The 10141-nt window shown below is 39.9% G+C and overlaps 1 protein-coding gene across 1 annotated transcript in view; it reads left to right on the top strand.

The window, feature by feature from the left end:
- Camkmt (calmodulin-lysine N-methyltransferase) overlaps positions 1 to 10141 on the top strand; it is a 392436-nt gene that overhangs the window by 10662 nt on the left and 371633 nt on the right. The window lies entirely within an intron of this gene.

Below are 10141 nucleotides of genomic sequence, written 5' to 3' on the forward strand. Positions count from 1 at the left end.
CTGCCTCTGCTGGGATTAAAGGTGTGCGCCACCACTGCCCAGCTAGGATCTGGTTTTTAAATACTTGTTTTATTGACAGCACCAATTAAAAGACATGAAGTCAGTGACTTGAGAACTTGCCTTTACATTAGTTATGAAATTCTATCTAGAGCATGGCAGTCACTTTTCTTTTCTTTTTTTTTGGGGGGGGGTGGTCTCACTATGTAGCCCCTGACTGACCTAGAACTCACACTATTCAGATATGTTTGGCCTTGAACTCACAAAGACCCACCTCCCTGTGTCTTCTATATGTGCTGATATTAAGGCATATGTCACACACTCGGCAATTTAGTGTTTTGGTGTAGGTAATCTATTTAGTCATTGCTAGAGAGTAAAGTACATATTACTAAGTGTCTGATAAAAGCTAGGTGCTTTGATATGTTCTGGTTCTGGGAATTTTTTTTGTATGTTTGTTTTTGTTTTTTGAGACAGGGTTTCTCTGTGTAGCTTGGAGCCTGTCCTGGAACTTGCTCTGTAAACCAGGTTGGCCTCAAACTCACAGAGATTCCCCCCCCCCCCCCGCCAGTGCTGGGATTAAAGGCGTGCACCACCATCACCTGGCTGATTCTGGAAATTTTTATGACATACCTGGCTGTTTCTGGAATTTTTTATGATAAGTGTAGGAAGTAGGAATAAAGATGATTATCAACTGATAGTGTGTGCAAATGAAAGAGATAGAAAGCCAGAATGATCCAGAGTCTCAGGAATAAACTTGAAAAGCTATTTTCTTGCTTCTTCTTGTAATAAAAGTCAGAGTAAGTTGGAGCGGGAATAATTTTCTGACTTCTCAATGCCCAGTAATGTTGGCCACAGAGAGTGACGTTTTCCCCTCTTGTGTTTTTACCCATAAGGACTCTTTATCCTGCTCATCACCTGGAGTCTTGGTTATTGTATGGACTGAACTTTTTCCAATAACATAGTTCTATGTAAATATTCATTTTTGAAAGAATAAATAAGAATGTGTCTCTAGAACTATGGCATAGAGTCCTAACTGTGATTTTGGCCTTGGAAGTTGCCAATTTTATCTCTTTTTGCACTCTGTTTAGTGTCCTTCTACAGTAGCAGTCAAAAGTCACAACGCCTTAAACACACTGAATTCCACAGTAGAGCACGGTCTCAGCAAACAGCCACGGTGACACCGATAGTGGCTGGCAACTGACGTCCACTCGGTGAGCAATCCCTATATGTTAGTGTCTATTAACAACAGCCAGTTTTAGGAGACTACCATCAACGTCCTCACTTCAGAAATGAGGGATGGTCTGGTCCAGGTCACACAGCGGGTCTGTTGGAACAGTTTACACTTTTTTTTAAATTATTTTATTTATTTATTATGTATACAATATTCTGTCTGTGTATATGCCTGCAGGCCAGCGGAGGGCACCAGACCCCATTCCAGATGGTTGTGAGCCACCATGTGGTTGCTGGGAATTGAACTCAGGACCTTTGGAAGAGCAGGCAATGCTCTTAACCTCTGAGCCATCTCTCCAGCCCCAGTTTACACTTTTAAAACAGGCTGGGACCGTGACTTCCAGGTAACTCTCCTCTTGCTATCCCTAGATACCCTCTCCAGAACAGACATAAAGTCCATACTTTTAGCTTCTACATAATCCTGCCTCTTAAAAATTAGAGACGAGGTATGTTGATTTCCTTAATGATTATTGCGGTCATCAACTGCCTGCTTTATATATAGCCCTGTTATGCTAAAGAATTTTACTGAAATTACCAGAGAAGCCTAGATGGAAGAATTTTGCCAACAGCAACAGTTCATATTTTCCCTTAGCAAATTTTGTTCACGATTTTTCACCTGTTTTACTATTTTTGCTTATTTTCTTTTATCTGCTCAATACAAACCCGACTCTTATTTTTCTATCTTATATTACTACTTCCAACCTGTTTTTAAATAAGATTTCTTAGCAGTATTACCTCTTTTCAGTATTATTGATAGATATTCTGAAGTATTCAGTAGTAGTTTTTTTTGTTTGTTTTAGTGCAACAGCTAAAAGGAATGGATTTTTAAAAAGTAATTTTGAATAAAGTACTACGCAAACACACGGATAATTCTATGTAATTTTTTTGAGACAGAGTCCCACTCGGTAGCCCTGGCTGGCCTGGAACTAGCTATCCAGAGCAGGCTGGCCTTGAGCTCAAAGATCCACCTACTTTGCCTCCCATTCTATATTTTTCAAGTTTGTTCAACACAATGTTATGAAATAATTGGAGAAAAAATAAATAATTTTAGGTCAGTTCAAACCAACAAATGTGTATTGGTATCTTGTATATAAATAATCAGAAATACAGGCTATGCTTTCCTCTAGGAGCTAAAGATATAAAAATGAGACAGTAACGAAAATGAAGAAAGAAAGCTAAGCAGGCAGCCTCTCACCACGTGGTACGATTGATTACTAAATAATTAAAAACTTAACATGGACCACCCTAGAAGTGTTCTTTTTGGAAAGCACCAATGGGTGGGAGTTTATACTGGATCTAGAAGTAATAGAAGGTTCTGGAGAAGGAGAAATTATTCCCGATGAGAACAAGGGTTACGAAATAGGTAAGATGAAGATGCGCAAGGCAGAATGATCTGGGCTACTGAGAAGGCCGTCTCGGTCCCAGGGAGAGGGTCCTATATGCACAGCGATCATAGAGGTGAGCCCACTTTCTCTGCCTCACTCCCGTCACCCAGAGTCGCCGGCACAGCTCAGCAGAGGGCACAGCTCAGCAGAGGGCACAGAGTGATTCTCTTTCATTCATAGGCCTCGGTATCTATTCTCCCCACCTTGATTAAACCTCCGTACCTTGATTTCTAGCCCTTCGAAGTTTATTAGACTCAGTATAGATACCCAAAGAAAGTAAATAACTAAACAATTGTGAATTTCAAAGTATTTATTTTACTAAGTTATGTAAATTATAAAATTATGATTATTTAAAACTAAAACTTTGACCATTATTTTCTCTTAGCGTCACGTAATGGTACTTAAAATGATGGAATAATGAATGAATTTCTCATAATAGCTTTCTTTCTTTCTTTCTTTCTTTCTTTCTTTCTTTCTTTCTTTCTTTCTTTCTTTTTTTATTTTAGCATTTCTCTGTGTAGCCCTGGCTGTCCTGGAACTTGCTGTATAGTCCATGCTGGCCTCGAACTTGGAGATCCACCTGCCACTGTCTCCAAAGTGCTGGGATTAAAGGTGTGCTCCCTCACTGCCCAGCCATAATTTTTCATGAAGAGCGAAAGTTTGCCCTATTAGACCATAGGCTAGAGTGTGAAACCCCCAGGATCTGTTCTCATGTCTGTGTTTGAGAATGGTTCACTATTTGGACAGTTGAGACAGAGGAATGAAATGAGGTGTTACTCCTAGCCTTGTCTTTCTGGTACTTTGGTTCTTAGAACTTTATAGATGCTGTTGCCATTAGTTAGAGGCATACAGAAAACCACAGCAGACCAGAAGATGCCTTTGCTAAGATGACTTTTTATTAAAAATCACCTCCACCCTGTGTTTATAAGCTATGATTCATCATCGTACAGAACTTACTGTGAAGGAACTAGGTATTGTTTCTAAACCTTATTTTTTAAACCTAATTTCCCCATGGCCAAATTTTGTATTTTGGAAGGTTTGAAATGCTTCCATTATATGTGAAACCATACATGCCAGAGTCATTAGTTTATAAATGTGTGCATATCTTAAAAAAGCAAAAGCCAAGAGGCCTGACCCATCCTCTGTCTTTGAACATGACCGCTGTTGCTATGGTAATTGCTGAGTTAGAAGGCCAGCACTTGACTTTTGGCTTGCCCTAGAAGTGTAGGATGGGCAAGAAGTCAAGAATGTGGCTTTGAGTGTGCTGCTTTTTTATTATACTAAATGCACCGCCATGAAATCATGTATTGCTCTTAGGGAAAGGAAAAGATAAATGAAACCATTACACTGAGATTAGTATGTACCTTCTGAGTGCCAAGGCAACGCTGGTGACAGGGATGATTCTTTCGTGCAGTTGGGTGTATGGTTGATTATCCTTACATACCTGCCATATTATAGATACCTATTTCAATACACATTTCCTATCAAAAATTGTAATATTTTGATGGATGTGAAGTGACATCTCAGTGTGGTTATAATTTGCATTTCCCAGTGATGTCAGGGTTACTACCCAGTGCTAAGAGCAGAGGCAGGAGAAGGTAGTAAGTTGGGGTGGTGGTGCCTGTGAAGAAGATATATCAATATACGTGTGTGGTGCTGTCATAATGAAGCCATTATTTTTGTGCATGAACTAAAAAAATTAATTTAAAAGCTGGCAAGGCTGGAGAGATGACTTAGCATTTAAGAGCACTGTCACTTCTAGAGTTCCTGGGTTCAATTCCCAATACCCACTTCCAAATGGGCTCTGATACCCTATTCTGGTGTGCAGACATACATGCAGACAAGGTGCCCATATACATAAAGTATATAAGCAAATCTTTAAAAAATGAAGAAAGAGGCAAGACTAGCTACTGAACATATAGGATAACTGAATTTATTTAAATACAAAGTTTTAAACTTAGGAATGGAATTGATAAGAGGTTTTAAACAGCTTTTAGTTTCTTATTTTAGAAAATCTTTATAGGACCTTTAAAATATCCAGTGTGTATGGAGAACTCAAGTTCATTGAGTCATATTTTCAAGTAATATGTCATAGATGTTGACTAATTATGACTTAATTTTCTACTTTATCTTAACTCATTCCTGATTGCTTATGTAGTTTGCTTATGTATAAATATATTGTTTCATAAATTAAAATGGTGCCTAGAATGTTTTTCAAACTATCTACATTCCATGTAGATATCATCTGTTTTCTTATAATGCAGTCATTTTTATTACATAAAGATAAGACTTCAAAGTCAGCTGCATGTGCAGTCTGTTGTTAAATATTTTTCTTCTAAAAACCTGTACTTTTGTAGTCTTTTTTTTTCTCTTATAATCTTTTAGGACACATTCCACCCTGTGGTTACTTTTTCTGCCTGTTAATCAAGGTAAAATTCAGTGCCCATTTACCACTATAAAAAGGATTTTGATGCATTTCTCTGTCCCTTCTTTTTATAGTCAGTGCTGTGTCGCTGTCACTCTTATGCAACCGTCATTAATCCCAAAGTTAAGAACATATCCATTGCCAGCAGCTTCCCTACCCCTAATATCTGGCAGCTTTTGATTTGCTTTTTATTTTTTTTTTTGTAGGGGGAGGCTTTGTCTGTTCTAGACATTTCAGTATGTGGGATTTTATGTTGGTTTTTTTTTTCCACTTAGTATACTATTTAGAATTTTTTTTGAAAAAACATTTATCCAAATTCTATCATGTTTCAGAAAGTTATTTATTTTTCTATGGTCAATTAATATACCAGTATAGGATTAATAATACATTTTAATGCTTATCATGAGCTAATGGACAATTTGAGTTGTTTATACCTTTTGTCTGTTATATGTGATGCTACTGTGGTCTTTCATGTGCACTTTTTGTGTGTCTGTGAACATATTAATTTCTTAGCAGGTAGCTTGGGATGAAATGGCTAGAAAATATAGTTGCTAAACTTTTAACTTTTTGTAGAATGGCCAAACTCTTTTTCATAGTGGCTTCTTGTTGACCAGGGTTTCTGTCCCACCGGGCCCTGCAGCTGTTCAGCCCCAAAGAAATACACATTATAACTAATGGTCTACATTAGTTATAAATTGATTGGCCCGTTAGCTCTGGCTTCTTATTAACTATTTCTTACATCTTAAATTGGCCCATTATTCTTGTCTGTGTTAGCCATGTGGCTTGTTACCTTTTTTGACGAGGAAGTCACATCTTGCTTCCTCTGTGGCTGGGTCACAACTGCAGACTGCATCTTTTCTCTTCCCATGATTCTCGTTGCCCTGCCTCTATTTTCTGCCTGGTCGCCCTGCCTATACTTCCTATACTGACCAATCAGTGATTATTAAACAAGTACAAGAAAGAAATCTTTACCGGACAAAACCTTTGTCCCACAGCAGCTTCTTAACATTCTTGCTAGGAATGAATGAGAATTCTTCATGTTTGTCAGCGCTTGTTTTTGTTTTAAAATTAATTAGTTAGTTTATTTTGTATATGGGTGGTTTGCCTGCGTGTATGTCTCTCCACTACGTATGTGCTTGGTGCCTGTAGGGGCCAGAAGAAGGCATTGGATCCCCCAGGACAATAAATGATCGGGAGTCACCAGGGAATTGGGCCTAGTTCCTTTGGTAGAGGATCCACTGCTCTTAACCACTCAGCCACCTCTCAGCCCCCTTTATTTTTTGCTATAAAAAAGTTATAATGTCTCAGTGTTGTGAAATGACACTTTACTCTGGTTTTGATTGTCATTTCCTATGTCATTGAAAATGAAAGATGCTGAGCATCTTTTATGTATTTATGATATATCTTCTTTGCATTCAAGTGTTTACCCATTGTAAATTAGATTGTTTATATTTTGGTTCTTAAGTTATAAGGTTTTCTTTTTAACTCAAAACTAATAAATAATTGTATTTTTCATGTCTTTATGTAATGTTTAATGGTCAGGCCAGAGTACTTAGCTTAGCCAGCACCTCAGACATCAGTCATTCTTTTGTGATGGAAACATTGAGTATGCTCTCTACCAGTTCTTTTGAGAGAATTTTATTTATTTTGACTTTTTGAGGCAGTTTTTCTGTGTAACAGTCCTAACTGCCTTGGAACTTGGTCTGTAAACCAGGCTGGCCTCTAACTTTGAGATTCACTTGCCTCTGCCTCCCAAATGCTAAGATTAAAGGTGTTTGCCACTTCTGCTTGGCTAATTGTTCATATTTTTATAAGTAGAATTGTGAGATTTGGTTTCTTGTTTTTCTACCCTTAACAATTTAAAAATATTATAGTGTACATTCTAAGACGTGACTTTCAACAATGACAGTCTCTGCTTCAGTATTAACTCAGAAAGTTGCGGTAATAACTTAGTGTGGACTCTTTCTTTCTTTTCTTTTCTTTTCTTTTCTTTTTTTTTGCAGGGGGCATTGATTTCGAGACAGGGTTTCTCTGTGTTGCTTTAGTGCCTGTTCTGGAACTAGCTCTTGTAGACCAGGCTAGCCTTGAACTTGCAGAGATCCTCCTGCCTCTGTCTCCCTAGTGCTGGGATTAAAGGCGTGTGCCACCACTGCCCAGCAGAATAGTGTGGATGTTGAAAGTAAACATTTTGCTTCCTTATCCTAGTTCTTGTTTAAGAAATGTAGGGTGGAATGTTTCAATCTTGGAGGAAAGTGTTACACAATGTCTTGGGGTTTATTGCTGTGATGAGAGACTGTGACCATGACAACTCTTATAAAGGAAAAGGAAAGCATTTATCTGGAGCTTGTTTACAGTTCAGTCTATTGGTCTGTTGTCAGCATGGTGAGAAGCATGGCGGCTTGTAGGCAGACACAGTGCTAGGGAGGTGTCTGAGAGTTCTACATCTGTATCAGCAGGCAACAGAAAGAAAGGGTGACACTAGGCTTGGCTTGAGCATCTGAAACCTCAAAGTCTACCCTAGTGACAGATTTCCTCCAACAAGGCCACACTTCCTCCAACAAGGCCACAACTCCTCCAAGAAGGCCACACTTCCTCCTACAAGGCTACAACTCCTCCAGGAAGGCCACACCTCCTCCAAGAAGGCCACACCTCCAACAAGGCCACACCTCTTCCAACAAGGCCACACCTCCAACAAGGCCACACCTCTTCCAACAAGGCCAAACTTCCTAATAGTACCACTCCCTAAGGGCCCATGGGAGCCATGCTCATTCAGATACCACAGGTAACATCCTCTTGCCTCAGAATTAATTTTAAATGCTTTGTCCTGATTGTGTTGTTTAAAGGGATGAGGGAGAAAAGGAAAAGAAAGGAGAAATTCAGTAATTCTACTTTTAGGATTTCTTTTTTGGACAGGGTCTCTAGCCCAGGCAGGATTTAACTTCTCCACATAGCCAAGAAGGCCCTTGAATCTTACTTTCTCATAATGCTGGGTTACAGCCTTTTTTTTTTTTAAACTTTTTAAAGGAAGTTATCAGAAAGAGGCTTGATGATAATCTACAATTATTTCCACTACAGTAGCGTGTGTGACAGCTGCACACTGGGTGCAGTCGTAAAATCCAATGTGAAGTTTGTGTGCAGGAATTGTGCTGCTGACAGCTGCACACTGGGTGCAGTCGTAAAATCCAATGTGAAGTTTGTGTGCAGGAATTGTGCTGCTGACAGTCAGAGTCATCCACAATCGCTCTTTGAACTTCCGAGCAGTCGTTAAGATCATGTGACAGAGGATACTGGATGTTGAATCTGTTTAGAATACATTATAAAAAACACAAATTGCAAATCAATATCTATCAAAGTATAGAGAACAGATTTGAAGAGTGTGTTGTAGCACGAGTAATAAAAACCCAGAGACAGAAATTGAGGTCCAACCTGAAAATCAGAAAAGCAAGGCAGCCGAGCCACTAGAGAAATCTTACCTCTACCAAGGCTGGGCGACCATAGACTAAGCAGCCGTTGCCTCCCTCGCCTCCCATTTTTATCCCCTCTAGTGCTGGGATTCAAGGTGTGACTGACTCCCGAGGACTGGGATTAAAGGTGTAGACACCACCACCTGGATTTGTTTCTGCACTGATTTTGTGTAGCCCAGGGTGGCCTTGAACTCACAGAGATTCCCCAGGTGACATCCAGGAAGTTGAAGAGGTGAAAGGCTGCTTTTTGCTGTGTGGATGGCTTTGCCAAACGCAAAAGGCAAGCCTGGAGGCAAAGTATCCTTTGCAACCACATATCTTCTTGGAGGAGCTAAAGGGTGCCATGGGAGCTGGCATGTCTCTGTGTTAGAAGCTCTTTTGTTAAATGCCATACCCTAAGATCTGTAAAGGCACTTGAGAATTGGATACCATTACCTGATATTTAAACTGGACATATAAGCTAAGTTTAGACATGTATTTTATCCAATTAGTTACAGCTTACCAATGCTAGTAACTGTAAGAAGATTAAAAGGGGTATTTTAATAAGTCAAAGAATACTAGCGCACGTGGGTACTCTTACCCAAGATGGTAGTGGGGTCAAAATGGCAGTTCCCCATGTGTTTGTATTTTTCTAGAGCTATTTTAGTGTGGAGTTAGAAATTCTACTGATCTTAAAATGAGTACACATACACACAGAAACATAAATTGAGCATACTATGAGAACATATCCACAAAGTTACACAGACATACTGTGGCCACATTGTTCTAACAGACAGACAAATAAAACACTTTTAGAAACGTGTCAGCTGACCAACTGAAAAATCCTGGTGTAGGTGGGTGGCAGAAGACAGGGAAGCTCAGCAAACAGCTTGAGGGGGAAGGGGAAGGGACCCAGAGTGATCCGGTGTAGTTAGGTGGCAGAAGCCAGGAGAGTGGAAGGACAGGAAACATATTTGTTTTATAAAATCCCAGAGTGAGAAAAACAGCAAATAGCTAGAGAGCAGGGAGAAGGGAGTGGCCAGGAGCATTACAGAAGCACATGTCTTGCTTATTTTACGTTGCTTGTTATATAGCCCCAGTTTAAAAGGAATTTTGTAAAAGGCTGCCCAACGGCGTTTGAGTAAATGGCTTGGAATCGCAAGAACCCATTAGAAGCCCATGCCTATTGGGACTCAAGCCTGTGGCAATGTGTCTCTCGGACAGTGCTCTTGAGTCAAAACGGGTGCATGAGAAATGAGTGGCGGATGTCTCCAAACACCCAGGTCTCATCTCAGCTAAGTCCGGCTTAGCTGTGTGGGTCTGGCTTTTGGCATGACGGCTACTTCATCAGAAAGCCCAAAAATTGACAAAAAATAAAGGTGCACAAAAGGGCCCCCAGAGACTGGCCATGTACTCCAAAAAGGGAACTCACCGAGTTGAAGCCAATGTTAGCCTGGCGGAGAGCTTGCGAGAAGGGCATTTTCCCAGCACACGATGCTGGGCCTATGGGAAAAACAGACCCCCTGGGTGGAAACCTCCATATATTAGGGCTATTCCTAAAATGAGCCTCTCCGCTTATGCAAATAATTCCAATTAGATCAAATTAGACTGAATAAAAGATGCCCACATTTGCTGCTGCACTCCCTGGTGGCTGGGAGAGC

This window comes from Microtus ochrogaster, chromosome 16, assembly GCF_000317375.1.
Source record: "Microtus ochrogaster isolate Prairie Vole_2 chromosome 16, MicOch1.0, whole genome shotgun sequence".
Classification (NCBI taxonomy): Eukaryota; Metazoa; Chordata; class Mammalia; order Rodentia; family Cricetidae; genus Microtus; species Microtus ochrogaster.